Source organism: Cebidichthys violaceus, unplaced genomic scaffold, assembly GCF_023349555.1.
Source record: "Cebidichthys violaceus isolate CVI_PGR_0920_01 unplaced genomic scaffold, fCebVio1.0.p SCAF_136, whole genome shotgun sequence".
Lineage (NCBI taxonomy): Eukaryota > Metazoa > Chordata > Actinopteri > Perciformes > Stichaeidae > Cebidichthys > Cebidichthys violaceus.
This window is the reverse complement of record NW_027176303.1, coordinates 260,501-277,500: the sequence shown is the minus strand read 5'-3', so window position 1 is coordinate 277,500 and position 17,000 is coordinate 260,501.

Genomic DNA, 17,000 nt, shown 5'->3' with positions numbered 1-17,000 from the left:
CATCAAAGACTTTGTTAGAAACATCAAAGCTTATGTAAGAAACATCAAAGACTTTGGGACAAACATCAAGGAGTTTGTTAGAAACATCAAACAGTTTGTTAAAAATATCAAAAAATTTGTTAGAAATATTAAATAGTTTGTTAAAAATATCAGAGTTTGTTAGAAACATCAAAAACTTTGTTAAAAACATCAGTTTGTTAGAAACATCAAAAACTTTGTTAGAAACATCAAAGACTTTTGTACAAACATCAAAGACTTTGGTAAAAATAAAGGAGTTTATTAAAGATAACAAATAGTTTGTTAGAAACATCAAAGCTTATGTTAGAAACATCAAAGACTGGTACAAACATCAAAGAGTTTGTTTGAAACATCAAAGAGTTTGTTAGAAATATTAAATATTTTGTTAAAAATATCAGAGTTTGTTAGAAACATCAAAGCCTTTGTTAGAAACATCAATGACTTTTGTACATACATCAAAGACTTTGGTACAAACATAAAAGAGTTTGTTAGAAGCATCAAAGATTTTGTTAGAAACATCAGTTTGTAAGAAACATCAAAGAGTTTGTTAAAAACATCAAAGACTTTGGTACAAATATCAAGGAGTTTATTAAAAAAAACAAATAGTTTGTTAGAAACATCAAAGACTTTGTTAGAAATATTAAATAGTTTGTTAAAAACATCAGAGTTTGTTAGAAACATCAAAGCCTTTCGTACAAACATCAAACACTTTGGTACAAACATCAAAGACTTTGTTAGAAGCATCAAAGATTTTGTAAGAAACATCAAAGGGTTTGTTAGAAACATCAAAGTCTTTGGTACAAATATAAAGGAGTTTATTAAAAAAAACAAATAGTTTGTTAGAAACATCAAAGACTTTGTTAGAAACATCAACGACTTTTGTACAAACATCAAAGACTTTGGTACAAACATCAAAAACTTTGGTACAAACATAAAAATGTTTTGTTAGAAACATCAACGACTTTTGTACAAACATCAGAGACTTTTGTACAAACATCAGAGACTTTGGTACAAATATCAAGGAGTTTATTAAAAATCACAAATAGTTTGTTAGAAACATCAGAGTTTGTTAGAAGCATCAAAGCCTTTGTTAGAAACATCAAAGAGTTTGTTAGAAACATCAAAAACTTTGTTAGAAACATCAAATACTTTTGTACAAACATCAGAGACTTTGGTACAAATATCAAGGAGTTTATTAAAAATCACAAATAGTTTGTTAGAAACATCAAAGATTTTGTTAGAAACATCAAAGACTTGGTTAGAAACATCAAAGCTTATGTAAGAATCATCAAAGACTTTGGTACAAACATCAAAGAGTTTGTTAGAAACATCAAAGAGTTTGTTAGAAATATTAAATAGTTTGTTAAAAACATCAGCGTTTGTTAGAAACATCAAAGACCTTTGTACAAACATCAAAGACTTTGGTACAAATATCAAGGAGTTTATTAAAGATAACAAATAGTTTGTTAGAAACATCAAAGACTTTGATAGAAACATACAAGCCTATTTTAGAAACGTCAAAGACTTTGATACAAATATCAAGGAGTTTATTAAAAATAACAAATAATTTGTTAGAAACATCAAAAGACTTCGTTAAAAAAATCAAAGACTTTGTCAGAAATATTAAATAGTTTGTTAAAAACATCAGAGTTTGTTAGAAACATCAAAGACTTTGTTAGAAACATCAACGACTTTTGCACAAACATCAAAGACTTTGGTACAAACATCAAAGACTTTGGTACAAACATAAAAATGTTTTGTTAGAAACATCAAAGCTTTGTTAGAAACATCAAATACTTTGTTAGACACATCAAATACTTTTGTACAAGCATCAGATACTTTGGTACAAAAAATCAAGGAGTTTATTAAAAACCACAAATAGTTTGTTAGAAACATCAGAGTTTGTTAGAAGCATCAAAGACTTTGTTAGAAACAGCAAAGACGTTGTTAGAAACATCATAGCCTTTGTTAGAAACATCAAAGAGTTTGTTAGAAACATCAAAGACTTTGTTAGAAACATCAAATACTTTTGTACAAACATCAGATACTTTGGTACAAATATCAAGGAGTTTATTAAAAACCACAAATAGTTTGTTAGAAACATCAGAGTTTGTTAGAAACATCAACGTGTTTGTTAGAAACATCAAAGACTTTTGTACAAACATCAAAGACTTTGGTACAAATATCAAGGAGTTTATTAAAAACCACAAATAGTTTGTTAGAAACATCAGAGTTTGTTAGAAACATCAACGTGTTTGTTAGAAACATCAAAGACTTTGTTAGAAACATCAAAGACTTTGTTAGAAACATCAAAGCTTATGTAAGAAACATCAAAGACTTTGGGACAAACATCAAGGAGTTTGTTAGAAACATCAAACAGTTTGTTAAAAATATCAAAAAATTTGTTAGAAATATTAAATAGTTTGTTAAAAATATCAGAGTTTGTTAGAAACATCAAAAACTTTGTTAAAAACATCAGAGTTTGTTAGAAACATCAAAAACTTTGTTAGAAACATCAAAGACTTTTGTACAAACATCAAAGACTTTGGTAAAAATACAAGGAGTTTATTAAAGATAACAAATAGTTTGTTAGAAACATCAAAGCTTATGTTAGAAACATCAAAGACTGGTACAAACATCAAAGAGTTTGTTTGAAACATCAAAGAGTTTGTTAGAAATATTAAATATTTTGTTAAAAATATCAGCGTTTGTTAGAAACATCAAAGACCTTTGTACAAACATCAAAGACTTTGGTACAAATATCAAGGAGTTTATTAAAGATAACAAATAGTTTGTTAGAAACATCAAAGACTTTGATAGAAACATACAAGCCTATGTTAGAAACGTCAAAGACTTTGATACAAATATCAAGGAGTTTATTAAAAATAACAAATAATTTGTTAGAAACATCAAAGATTTTGTTAGAAACATCAAAGACTTTGTTAGAAACATCAAAGCTTATGTAAGAATCATCAAAGACTTTGGTACAAACATCAAAGAGTTTGTTAGAAACATCAAAGAGTTTGTTAGAAATATTAAATAGTTTGTTAAAAACATCAGCGTTTGTTAGAAACATCAAAGACCTTTGTACAAACATCAAAGACTTTGGTACAAATATCAAGGAGTTTATTAAAGATAACAAATAGTTTGTTAGAAACATCAAAGACTTTGATAGAAACATACAAGCCTATGTTAGAAACGTCAAAGACTTTGATACAAATATCAAGGAGTTTATTAAAAATAACAAATAATTTGTTAGAAACATCAAAAGACTTCGTTAAAAAAATCAAAGACTTTGTCAGAAATATTAAATAGTTTGTTAAAAACATCAGAGTTTGTTAGAAACATCAAAGACTTTGTTAGAAACATCAACGACTTTTGCACAAACATCAAAGACTTTGGTACAAACATCAAAGACTTTGGTACAAACATAAAAATGTTTTGTTAGAAACATCAAAGCTTTGTTAGAAACATCAAATACTTTGTTAGACACATCAAATACTTTTGTACAAGCATCAGATACTTTGGTACAAAAAATCAAGGAGTTTATTAAAAACCACAAATAGTTTGTTAGAAACATCAGTTTGTTAGAAGCATCAAAGACTTTGTTAGAAACAGCAAAGACGTTGTTAGAAACATCATAGCCTTTGTTAGAAACATCAAAGAGTTTGTTAGAAACATCAAAGACTTTGTTAGAAACATCAAATACTTTTGTACAAACATCAGATACTTTGGTACAAATATCAAGGAGTTTATTAAAAACCACAAATAGTTTGTTAGAAACATCAGAGTTTGTTAGAAACATCAACGTGTTTGTTAGAAACATCAAAGACTTTTGTACAAACATCAAAGACTTTGGTACAAATATCAAGGAGTTTATTAAAAACCACAAATAGTTTGTTAGAAACATCAGAGTTTGTTAGAAACATCAACGTGTTTGTTAGAAACATCAAAGACTTTGTTAGAAACATCAAAGACTTTGTTAGAAACATCAAAGCTTATGTAAGAAACATCAAAGACTTTGGGACAAACATCAAGGAGTTTGTTAGAAACATCAAACAGTTTGTTAAAAATATCAAAAAATTTGTTAGAAATATTAAATAGTTTGTTAAAAATATCAGAGTTTGTTAGAAACATCAAAAACTTTGTTAAAAACATCAGAGTTTGTTAGAAACATCAAAAACTTTGTTAGAAACATCAAAGACTTTTGTACAAACATCAAAGACTTTGGTAAAAATACAAGGAGTTTATTAAAGATAACAAATAGTTTGTTAGAAACATCAAAGCTTATGTTAGAAACATCAAAGACTGGTACAAACATCAAAGAGTTTGTTTGAAACATCAAAGAGTTTGTTAGAAATATTAAATATTTTGTTAAAAATATCAGAGTTTGTTAGAAACATCAAAGCCTTTGTTAGAAACATCAATGACTTTTGTACAAACATCAAAGACTTTGGTACAAACATAAAAGAGTTTGTTAGAAGCATCAAAGATTTTGTTAGAAACATCAGTTTGTAAGAAACATCAACGAGTTTGTTAAAAACATCAAAGACTTTGGTACAAATATCAAGGAGTTTATTAAAAAAAACAAATAGTTTGTTAGAAACATCAAAGACTTTGTTAGAAATATTAAATAGTTTGTTAAAAACATCAGAGTTTGTTAGAAACATCAAAGCCTTTCGTACAAACATCAAACACTTTGGTACAAACATCAAAGACTTTGTTAGAAGCATCAAAGATTTTGTAAGAAACATCAAAGAGTTTGTTAGAAACATCAAAGTCTTTGGTACAAATATAAAGGAGTTTATTAAAAAAAACAAATTGTTTGTTAGAAACATCAAAGACTTTGTTAGAAACATCAACGACTTTTGTACAAACATCAAAGACTTTGGTACAAACATCAAAAACTTTGGTACAAACATAAAAATGTTTTGTTAGAAACATCAAAGCGTTTGTTAGAAACATCAAAGACTTTGGTACAAACATCAAAGACTTTTGTACAAACATCAGAGACTTTTGTACAAACATCAGAGACTTTGGTACAAATATCAAGGAGTTTATTAAAAATCACAAATAGTTTGTTAGAAACATCAGAGTTTGTTAGAAGCATCAAAGCCTTTGTTAGAAACATCAAAGAGTTTGTTAGAAACATCAAAAACTTTGTTAGAAACATCAAATACTTTTGTACAAACATCAGAGACTTTGGTACAAATATCAAGGAGTTTATTAAAAATCACAAATAGTTTGTTAGAAACATCAAAGATTTTGTTAGAAACATCAAAGACTTGGTTAGAAACATCAAAGCTTATGTAAGAATCATCAAAGACTTTGGTACAAACATCAAAGAGTTTGTTAGAAACATCAAAGAGTTTGTTAGAAATATTAAATAGTTTGTTAAAAACATCAGCGTTTGTTAGAAACATCAAAGACCTTTGTACAAACATCAAAGACTTTGGTACAAATATCAAGGAGTTTATTAAAGATAACAAATAGTTTGTTAGAAACATCAAAGACTTTGTTAGAAACATACAAGCCTATGTTAGAAACATCAAAGACTTTGATACAAATATCAAGGAGTTTATTAAAAATAACAAATAATTTGTTAGAAACATCAAAAGACTTCGTTAAAAAAATCAAAGACTTTGTCAGAAATATTAAATAGTTTGTTAAAAACATCAGAGTTTGTTAGAAACATCAAAGACTTTGTTAGAAACATCAACGACTTTTGCACAAACATCAAAGACTTTGGTACAAACATCAAAGACTTTGGTACAAACATAAAAATGTTTTGTTAGAAACATCAAAGCTTTGTTAGAAACATCAAATACTTTGTTAGACACATCAAATACTTTTGTACAAGCATCAGATACTTTGGTACAAAAAATCAAGGAGTTTATTAAAAACCACAAATAGTTTGTTAGAAACATCAGAGTTTGTTAGAAGCATCAAAGACTTTGTTAGAAACAGCAAAGACGTTGTTAGAAACATCATAGCCTTTGTTAGAAACATCAAAGAGTTTGTTAGAAACATCAAAGACTTTGTTAGAAACATCAAATACTTTTGTACAAACATCAGATACTTTGGTACAAATATCAAGGAGTTTATTAAAAACCACAAATAGTTTGTTAGAAACATCAGAGTTTGTTAGAAACATCAACGTGTTTGTTAGAAACATCAAAGACTTTTGTACAAACATCAAAGACTTTGGTACAAATATCAAGGAGTTTATTAAAAACCACAAATAGTTTGTTAGAAACATCAGAGTTTGTTAGAAACATCAACGTGTTTGTTAGAAACATCAAAGACTTTGTTAGAAACATCAAAGACTTTGTTAGAAACATCAAAGCTTATGTAAGAAACATCAAAGACTTTGGGACAAACATCAAGGAGTTTGTTAGAAACATCAAACAGTTTGTTAAAAATATCAAAAAATTTGTTAGAAATATTAAATAGTTTGTTAAAAATATCAGAGTTTGTTAGAAACATCAAAAACTTTGTTAAAAACATCAGAGTTTGTTAGAAACATCAAAAACTTTGTTAGAAACATCAAAGACTTTTGTACAAACATCAAAGACTTTGGTAAAAATACAAGGAGTTTATTAAAGATAACAAATAGTTTGTTAGAAACATCAAAGCTTATGTTAGAAACATCAAAGACTGGTACAAACATCAAAGAGTTTGTTTGAAACATCAAAGAGTTTGTTAGAAATATTAAATATTTTGTTAAAAATATCAGAGTTTGTTAGAAACATCAAAGCCTTTGTTAGAAACATCAATGACTTTTGTACAAACATCAAAGATTTTGGTACAAACATAAAAGAGTTTGTTAGAAGCATCAAAGATTTTGTTAGAAACATCAGTTTGTAAGAAACATCAACGAGTTTGTTAAAAACATCAAAGACTTTGGTAAAAATATCAAGGAGTTTATTAAAAAAAACAAATAGTTTGTTAGAAACATCAAAGACTTTGTTAGAAATATTAAATAGTTTGTTAAAAACATCAGAGTTTGTTAGAAACATCAAAGCCTTTCGTACAAACATCAAACACTTTGGTACAAACATCAAAGACTTTGTTAGAAGCATCAAAGATTTTGTAAGAAACATCAAAGAGTTTGTTAGAAACATCAAAGTCTTTGGTACAAATATAAAGGAGTTTATTAAAAAAACAAATTGTTTGTTAGAAACATCAAAGACTTTGTTAGAAACATCAACGACTTTTGTACAAACATCAAAGACTTTGGTACAAACATCAAAAACTTTGGTACAAACATAAAAATGTTTTGTTAGAAACATCAAAGCGTTTGTTAGAAACATCAAAGACTTTGGTACAAACATCAAAGACTTTTGTACAAACATCAGAGACTTTTGTACAAACATCAGAGACTTTGGTACAAATATCAAGGAGTTTATTAAAAATCACAAATAGTTTGTTAGAAACATCAGAGTTTGTTAGAAGCATCAAAGCCTTTGTTAGAAACATCAAAGAGTTTGTTAGAAACATCAAAAACTTTGTTAGAAACATCAAATACTTTTGTACAAACATCAGAGACTTTGGTACAAATATCAAGGAGTTTATTAAAAATCACAAATAGTTTGTTAGAAACATCAAAGATTTTGTTAGAAACATCAAAGACTTGGTTAGAAACATCAAAGCTTATGTAAGAATCATCAAAGACTTTGGTACAAACATCAAAGAGTTTGTTAGAAACATCAAAGAGTTTGTTAGAAATATTAAATAGTTTGTTAAAAACATCAGCGTTTGTTAGAAACATCAAAGACCTTTGTACAAACATCAAAGACTTTGGTACAAATATCAAGGAGTTTATTAAAGATAACAAATAGTTTGTTAGAAACATCAAAGACTTTGTTAGAAACATACAAGCCTATGTTAGAAACATCAAAGACTTTGATACAAATATCAAGGAGTTTATTAAAAATAACAAATAATTTGTTAGAAACATCAAAAGACTTCGTTAAAAAAATCAAAGACTTTGTCAGAAATATTAAATAGTTTGTTAAAAACATCAGAGTTTGTTAGAAACATCAAAGACTTTGTTAGAAACATCAACGACTTTTGCACAAACATCAAAGACTTTGGTACAAACATCAAAGACTTTGGTACAAACATAAAAATGTTTTGTTAGAAACATCAAAGCTTTGTTAGAAACATCAAATACTTTGTTAGACACATCAAATACTTTTGTACAAGCATCAGATACTTTGGTACAAATATCAAGGAGTTTATTAAAAACCACAAATAGTTTGTTAGAAACATCAGAGTTTGTTAGAAGCATCAAAGACTTTGTTAGAAACAGCAAAGACGTTGTTAGAAACATCATAGCCTTTGTTAGAAACATCAAAGAGTTTGTTAGAAACATCAAAGACTTTGTTAGAAACATCAAATACTTTTGTACAAACATCAGATACTTTGGTACAAATATCAAGGAGTTTATTAAAAACCACAAATAGTTTGTTAGAAACATCAGAGTTTGTTAGAAACATCAACGTGTTTGTTAGAAACATCAAAGACTTTTGTACAAACATCAAAGACTTTGGTACAAATATCAAGGAGTTTATTAAAAACCACAAATAGTTTGTTAGAAACATCAGAGTTTGTTAGAAACATCAACGTGTTTGTTAGAAACATCAAAGACTTTTGTACAAACATCAAAGACTTTTGTACAAACATCAGAGACTTTGGTACAAATATCAAGGAGTTTATTAAAAATCACAAATAGTTTGTTAGAAACATCAAAGATTTTGTTAGAAACATCAAAGACTTTGTTAGAAACATCAAAGCTTATGTAAGAAACATCAAAGACTTTGGTACAAACATCAAAGACTTTGGTACAAACATAAAAATGTTTTGTTTGAAACATCAAAGCTTTGTTAGAAACATCAAATACTTTTGTACAAGCATCAGATACTTTGGTACAAATATCAAGGAGTTTATTAAAAACCACAAATAGTTTGTTAGAAACATCAGAGTTTGTTAGAAGCATCAAAGACTTTGTTAGAAACAGCAAAGACGTTGTTAGAAACATCATAGCCTTTGTTAGAAACATCAAAGAGTTTGTTAGAAACATCAAAGACTTTGTTAGAAACATCAAATACTTTTGTACAAACATCAGATACTTTGGTACAAATATCAAGGAGTTTATTAAAAACCACAAATAGTTTGTTAGAAACATCAGAGTTTGTTAGAAACATCAACGTGTTTGTTAGAAACATCAAAGACTTTTGTACAAACATCAAAGACTTTGGTACAAATATCAAGGAGCTTGTTAAAAACCACAAATAGTTTGTTAGAAACATCAGAGTTTGTTAGAAACATCAACGTGTTTGTTAGAAACATCAAAGACTTTTGTACAAACATCAAAGACTTTTGTACAAACATCAGAGACTTTGGTACAAATATCAAGGAGTTTATTAAAAATCACAAATAGTTTGTTAGAAACATCAAAGATTTTGTTAGAAACATCAAAGACTTTGTTAGAAACATCAAAGCTTATGTAAGAAACATGAAAGACTTTGGGACAAACATCAAGGAGTTTGTTAGAAACATCAAACAGTTTGTAAAAATATCAAAAAATTTGTTAGAAATATTAAATAGTTTGTTAAAAATATCAGAGTTTGTTAGAAACATCAAAAACTTTGTTAAAAACATCAGAGTTTGTTAGAAACATCAAAAACTTTGTTAGAAACATCAAAGACTTTTGTACAAACATCAAAGACTTTGGTAAAAATACAAGGAGTTTATTAAAGATAACAAATAGTTTGTTAGAAACATCAAAGCTTATGTTAGAAACATCAAAGACTGGTACAAACATCAAAGAGTTTGTTTGAAACATCAAAGAGTTTGTTAGAAATATTAAATATTTTGTTAAAAATATCAGAGTTTGTTAGAAACATCAAAGCCTTTGTTAGAAACATCAATGACTTTTGTACAAACATCAAAGACTTTGGTACAAACATAAAAGAGTTTGTCAGAAGCATCAAAGATTTTGTTAGAAACATCAGTTTGTAAGAAACATCACAGAGTTTGTTAAAAACATCAAAGACTTTGGTACAAATATCAAGGAGTTTATTAAAAAAAAAAATAGTTTGTTAGAAACAACAAAGACTTTGTTAGAAATAATAAATAGTTTGTTAAAAACATCAGAGTTTGTTAGAAACATCAAAGCCTTTCGTACAAACATCAAACACTTTGGTACAAACATCAAAGACTTTGTTAGAAGCATCAAAGATTTTTTAAGAAACATCAAAGAGTTTGTTAGAAACATCAAAGTCTTTGGTACAAATATAAAGGAGTTTATTAAAAAAAACAAATAGTTTGTTAGAAACATCAAAGACTTTGTTAGAAACATCAACGACTTTTGTACAAACATCAAAGACTTTGGTACAAACATCAAAAACTTTGGTACAAACATAAAAATGTTTTGTTAGAAACATCAAAGCGTTTGTTAGAAACATCAAAGACTTTGGTACAAACATCAAAGACTTTTGTACAAACATCAGAGACTTTTGTACAAACATCAGAGACTTTGGTACAAATATCAAGGAGTTTATTAAAAATCACAAATAGTTTGTTAGAAACATCAGAGTTTGTTAGAAGCATCAAAGCCTTTGTTAGAAACATCAAAGAGTTTGTTAGAAACATCAAAAACTTTGTTAGAAACATCAAATACTTTTGTACAAACATCAGATACTTTGGTACAAATATCAAGGAGTTTATTAAAAACCACAAATAGTTTGTTAGAAACATCAGAGTTTGTTAGAAACATCAACGTGTTTGTTAGAAACATCAAAGACTTTGGTACAAACATCAAAGACTTTTGTACAAACATCAGAGACTTTGGTACAAATATCAAGGAGTTTATTAAAAATCACAAATAGTTTGTTAGAAACATCAAAGATTTTGTTAGAAACATCAAAGACTTGGTTAGAAACATCAAAGCTTATGTAAGAATCATCAAAGACTTTGGTACAAACATCAAAGAGTTTGTTAGAAACATCAAAGAGTTTGTTAGAAATATTAAATAGTTTGTTAAAAACATCAGCGTTTGTTAGAAACATCAAAGACCTTTGTACAAACATCAAAGACTTTGGTACAAATATCAAGGAGTTTATTAAAGATAACAAATAGTTTGTTAGAAACATCAAAGACTTTGTTAGAAACATACAAGCCTATGTTAGAAACATCAAAGACTTTGATACAAATATCAAGGAGTTTATTAAAAATAACAAATAATTTGTTAGAAACATCAAAAGACTTCGTTAAAAAAATCAAAGACTTTGTCAGAAATATTAAATAGTTTGTTAAAAACATCAGAGTTTGTTAGAAACATCAAAGACTTTGGTACAAACATCAAAGACTTTTGTACAAACATCAGAGACTTTTGTACAAACATCAGAGACTTTGGTACAAATATCAAGGAGTTTATTAAAAATCACAAATAGTTTGTTAGAAACATCAGAGTTTGTTAGAAGCATCAAAGCCTTTGTTAGAAACATCAAAGAGTTTGTTAGAAACATCAAAAACTTTGTTAGAAACATCAAATACTTTTGTACAAACATCAGATACTTTGGTACAAATATCAAGGAGTTTATTAAAAACCACAAATAGTTTGTTAGAAACATCAGAGTTTGTTAGAAACATCAACGTGTTTGTTAGAAACATCAAAGACTTTGGTACAAACATCAAAGACTTTTGTACAAACATCAGAGACTTTGATACAAATATCAAGGAGTTTATTAAAAATCACAAATAGTTTGTTAGAAACATCAAAGATTTTGTTAGAAACATCAAAGACTTGGTTAGAAACATCAAAGCTTATGTAAGAATCATCAAAGACTTTGGTACAAACATCAAAGAGTTTGTTAGAAACATCAAAGAGTTTGTTAGAAATATTAAATAGTTTGTTAAAAACATCAGCGTTTGTTAGAAACATCAAAGACCTTTGTACAAACATCAAAGACTTTGGTACAAATATCAAGGAGTTTATTAAAGATAACAAATAGTTTGTTAGAAACATCAAAGACTTTGTTAGAAACATACAAGCCTATGTTAGAAACATCAAAGACTTTGATACAAATATCAAGAAGTTTATTAAAAAAACCAAATTGTTTGTTAGAAACATCAAAGACTTTGTTAGAAATATTAAATAGTTTGTTAACAATATCAGAGTTTGTTAGAAACATGCAAGACTTTGTTAGAAACATCAAAGGCTTTGTTAGAAACATCAAAGACTTTGTTAGAAACATCAACGCATTTAGTAGAAATATCAAAGACTTTGGTACAAACATGAAAGACTTTGGTACAAACATGAAAGACTTTTTTAGAAACATCAAAGAGTTTGTTAAAAATATCAAAGACTTTGTTAGAAATATTAAATACTTTTTTAGAAATATTAAATATTTTTTTAAAAAGATCAGAGCTTGTTAGAAACATCAAAGACTTTGTTAGAAACATCAAAGACTTTTGAACAAACATCAAAGACTTTTTGTACAAATATCAAGGAGTTTATTAAAAATAACAAATAATTTGTTAGAAACATCAAAGACTTCGTTAAAAAAATCAAAGACTTTGTTAGAAATAATAAATAGTTTGTTAAAAACATCAGAGTTTGTTAGAAACATCAAAGACTTTGTTAGAAACATCAACGACTTTTGTACAAACATCAAAGACTTTGGTACAAACATCAAAGACTTTGGTACAAACATAAAAATGTTTTGTTAGAAACATCAAAGCGTTTGTTAGAAACATCAAAGACTTTGGTACAAACATTAAAGACTTTTGTACAAACATCAGAGACTTTTGTACAAACATCAGAGACTTTGGTACAAATATCAAGGAGTTTATTAAAAATCACAAATAGTTTGTTAGAAACATCAGAGTTTGTTAGAAGCATCAAAGCCTTTGTTAGAAACATCAAAGAGTTTGTTAGAAACATCAAAAACTTTGTTAGAAACATCAAATACTTTTGTACAAACATCAGATACTTTGGTACAAATATCAAGGAGTTTATTAAAAACCACAAATAGTTTGTTAGAAACATCAGAGTTTGTTAGAAACATCAACGTGTTTGTTAGAAACATCAAAGACTTTGGTACAAACATCAAAGACTTTTGTACAAACATCAGAGACTTTGGTACAAATATCAAGGAGTTTATTAAAGATAACAAATAGTTTGTTAGAAACATCAAAGACTTTGTTAGAAACATACAAGCCTATGTTAGAAACATCAAAGACTTTGATACAAATATCAAGGAGTTTATTAAAAATAACAAATAATTTGTTAGAAACATCAAAAGACTTCGTTAAAAAAATCAAAGACTTTGTCAGAAATATTAAATAGTTCGTTAAAAACATCAGAGTTTGTTAGAAACATCAAAGACTTTGGTACAAACATCAAAGACTTTTGTACAAACATCAGAGACTTTTGTACAAACATCAGAGACTTTGGTCAAATATCAAGGAGTTTATTAAAAATCACAAATAGTTTGTTAGAAACATCAGAGTTTGTTAGAAGCATCAAAGCCTTTGTTAGAAACATCAAAGAGTTTGTTAGAAACATCAAAAACTTTGTTAGAAACATCAAATACTTTTGTACAAACATCAGATACTTTGGTACAAATATCAAGGAGTTTATTAAAAACCACAAATAGTTTGTTAGAAACATCAGAGTTTGTTAGAAACATCAACGTGTTTGTTAGAAACATCAAAGACTTTGGTACAAACATCAAAGACTTTTGTACAAACATCAGAGACTTTGGTACAAATATCAAGGAGTTTATTAAAAATCACAAATAGTTTGTTAGAAACATCAAAGATTTTGTTAGAAACATCAAAGACTTGGTTAGAAACATCAAAGCTTATGTAAGAATCATCAAAGACTTTGGTACAAACATCAAAGAGTTTGTTAGAAACATCAAAGAGTTTGTTAGAAATAATAAATAGTTTGTTAAAAACATCAGCGTTTGTTAGAAACATCAAAGACCTTTGTACAAACATCAAAGACTGTGGTACAAATATCAAGGAGTTTATTAAAGATAACAAATAGTTTGTTAGAAACATCAAAGACTTTGTTAGAAACATACAAGCCTATGTTAGAAACATCAAAGACTTTGATACAAATATCAAGGAGTTTATTAAAAATAACAAATAATTTGTTAGAAACATCAAAAGACTTCGTTAAAAAAATCAAAGACTTTGTCAGAAATATTAAATAGTTTGTTAAAAACATCAGAGTTTGTTAGAAACATCAAAGACTTTGTTAGAAACATCAACGACTTTTGCACAAACATCATAGACTTTGGTACAAACATCAAAGACTTTGGTACAAACATAAAAATGTTTTGTTAGAAACATCAAAGCTTTGTTAGAAACATCAAATACTTTGTTAGACACATCAAATACTTTTGTACAAGCATCAGATACTTTGGTACAAATATCAAGGAGTTTATTAAAAACCACAAATAGTTTGTTAGAAACATCAGAGTTTGTTAGAAGCATCAAAGACTTTGTTAGAAACAGCAAAGACGTTGTTAGAAACATCATAGCCTTTGTTAGAAACATCAAAGAGTTTGTTAGAAACATCAAAGACTTTGTTAGAAACATCAAATACTTTTGTACAAACATCAGATACTTTGGTACAAATATCAAGGAGTTTATTAAAAACCACAAATAGTTTGTTAGAAACATCAGAGTTTGTTAGAAACATCAACGTGTTTGTTAGAAACATCAAAGACTTTGGTACAAACATCAAAGACTTTTGTACAAACATCAGAGACTTTGGTACAAATATCAAGGAGTTTATTAAAAATCACAAATAGTTTGTTAGAAACATCAAAGATTTTGTTAGAAACATCAAAGATTTTGTTAGAAACATCAAAGACTTGGTTAGAAACATCAAAGCTTATGTAAGAATCATCAAAGACTTTGGTACAAACATCAAAGAGTTTGTTAGAAACATCAAAGAGTTTGTTAGAAATAATAAATAGTTTGTTAAAAACATCAGCGTTTGTTAGAAACATCAAAGACCTTTGTACAAACATCAAAGACTGTGGTACAAATATCAAGGAGTTTATTAAAGATAACAAATAGTTTGTTAGAAACATCAAAGACTTTGTTAGAAACATCAACGCATTTAGTAGAAATATCAAAGACTTTGGTACAAACATGAAAGACTTTGGTACAAACATGAAAGACTTTTTTAGAAACATCAAAGAGTTTGTTAAAAATATCAAAGACTTTGTTAGAAATATTAAATATTTTTTTAAAAAGATCAGAGCTTGTTAGAAACATCAAAGACTTTGTTAGAAACATCAAAGACTTTTGAACAAACATCAAAGACTTTTTGTACAAATATCAAGGAGTTTATTAAAAATAACAAATAATTTGTTAGAAACATCAAAGACTTCGTTAAAAAAATCAAAGACTTTGTTAGAAATAATAAATAGTTTGTTAAAAACATCAGAGTTTGTTAGAAACATCAAAGACTTTGTTAGAAACATCAACGACTTTTGTACAAACATCAAAGACTTTGGTACAAACATTAAAGACTTTTGTACAAACATCAGAGACTTTTGTACAAACATCAGAGACTTTGGTACAAATATCAAGGAGTTTATTAAAAACCACAAATAGTTTGTTAGAAACATCAGAGTTTGTTAGAAACATCAAAGACTTTGTTAGAAACATCAAATACTTTTGTACAAGCATCAGATACTTTGGTACAAATATCAAGGAGTTTATTAAAAACCACAAATAGTTTGTTAGAAACATCAGAGTTTGTTAGAAACATCAACGTGTTTGTTAGAAACATCAAAGACTTTTGTACAAACATCAAAGACTTTTGTACAAACATCAGGGACTTTGGTACAAATATCAAGGAGTTTACTAAAAATCACAAATGGTTTGTTAGAAACATCAAAGATTTTGTTAGAAACATCAAAGACTTTGGTACAAACATCAAAGAGTTTGTTAGAAACATCAAAGATTTTTTTAAAAATATCAAAAAATTTCTTAGAAATATTAAATAGTTTGTTAAAAATATCAGAGTTTGTTAGAAACATCAAAAACTTTGTTAAAAACATCAGAGTTTGTTAGAAACATCAAAAACTTTGTTAGAAACATCAAAGACTTTTGTACAAACATCAAAGACTTTGGTAAAAATACAAGGAGTTTATTAAAGATAACAAATAGTTTGTTAGAAACATCAAAGCTTATGTTAGAAACATCAAAGACTGGTACAAACATCAAAGAGTTTGTTTGAAACATCAAAGAGTATGTTAGAAATATTAAATATTTTGTTAAGAATATCAGAGTTTGTTAGAAACATCAAAGATTTTGTTAGAAACATCAGTTTGTTAGAAACATCAAATAGTTTGTTAAAAACATCAAAGACTTTGTTAGAAATATTAAATAGTTTGTTAAAAACATCAGAGTTTGTTAGAAACATCAAAGCCTTTCGTACAAACATCAAACACTTTGGTACAAACATCAAAGACTTTGTTAGAAATATTAAATAGTTTGTTAAAAACATCAGCGTTTGTTAGAAACATCAAAGACCTTTGTACAAACAGCAAAGACTTTGGTACAAATATCAAGGAGTTTATTAAAGATAACAAATAGTTTGTTAGAAACATCAAAGACTTTGTTAGAAACATACAAGCCTATGTTAGAAACATCAAAGACTTTGATACAAATATCAAGAAGTTTATTAAAAAAACCAAATTGTTTGTTAGAAACATCAAAGACTTTGTTAGAAATATTAAATAGTTTGTTAACAATATCAGAGTTTGTTAGAAACATGCAAGACTTTGTTAGAAACATCAAAGGCTTTGTTAGAAACATCAAAGACTTTGTTAGAAACATCAACGCATTTAGTAGAAATATCAAAGACTTTGGTACAAACATGAAAGACTTTGGTACAAACATGAAAGACTTTTTTAGAAACATCAAAGAGTTTGTTAAAAATA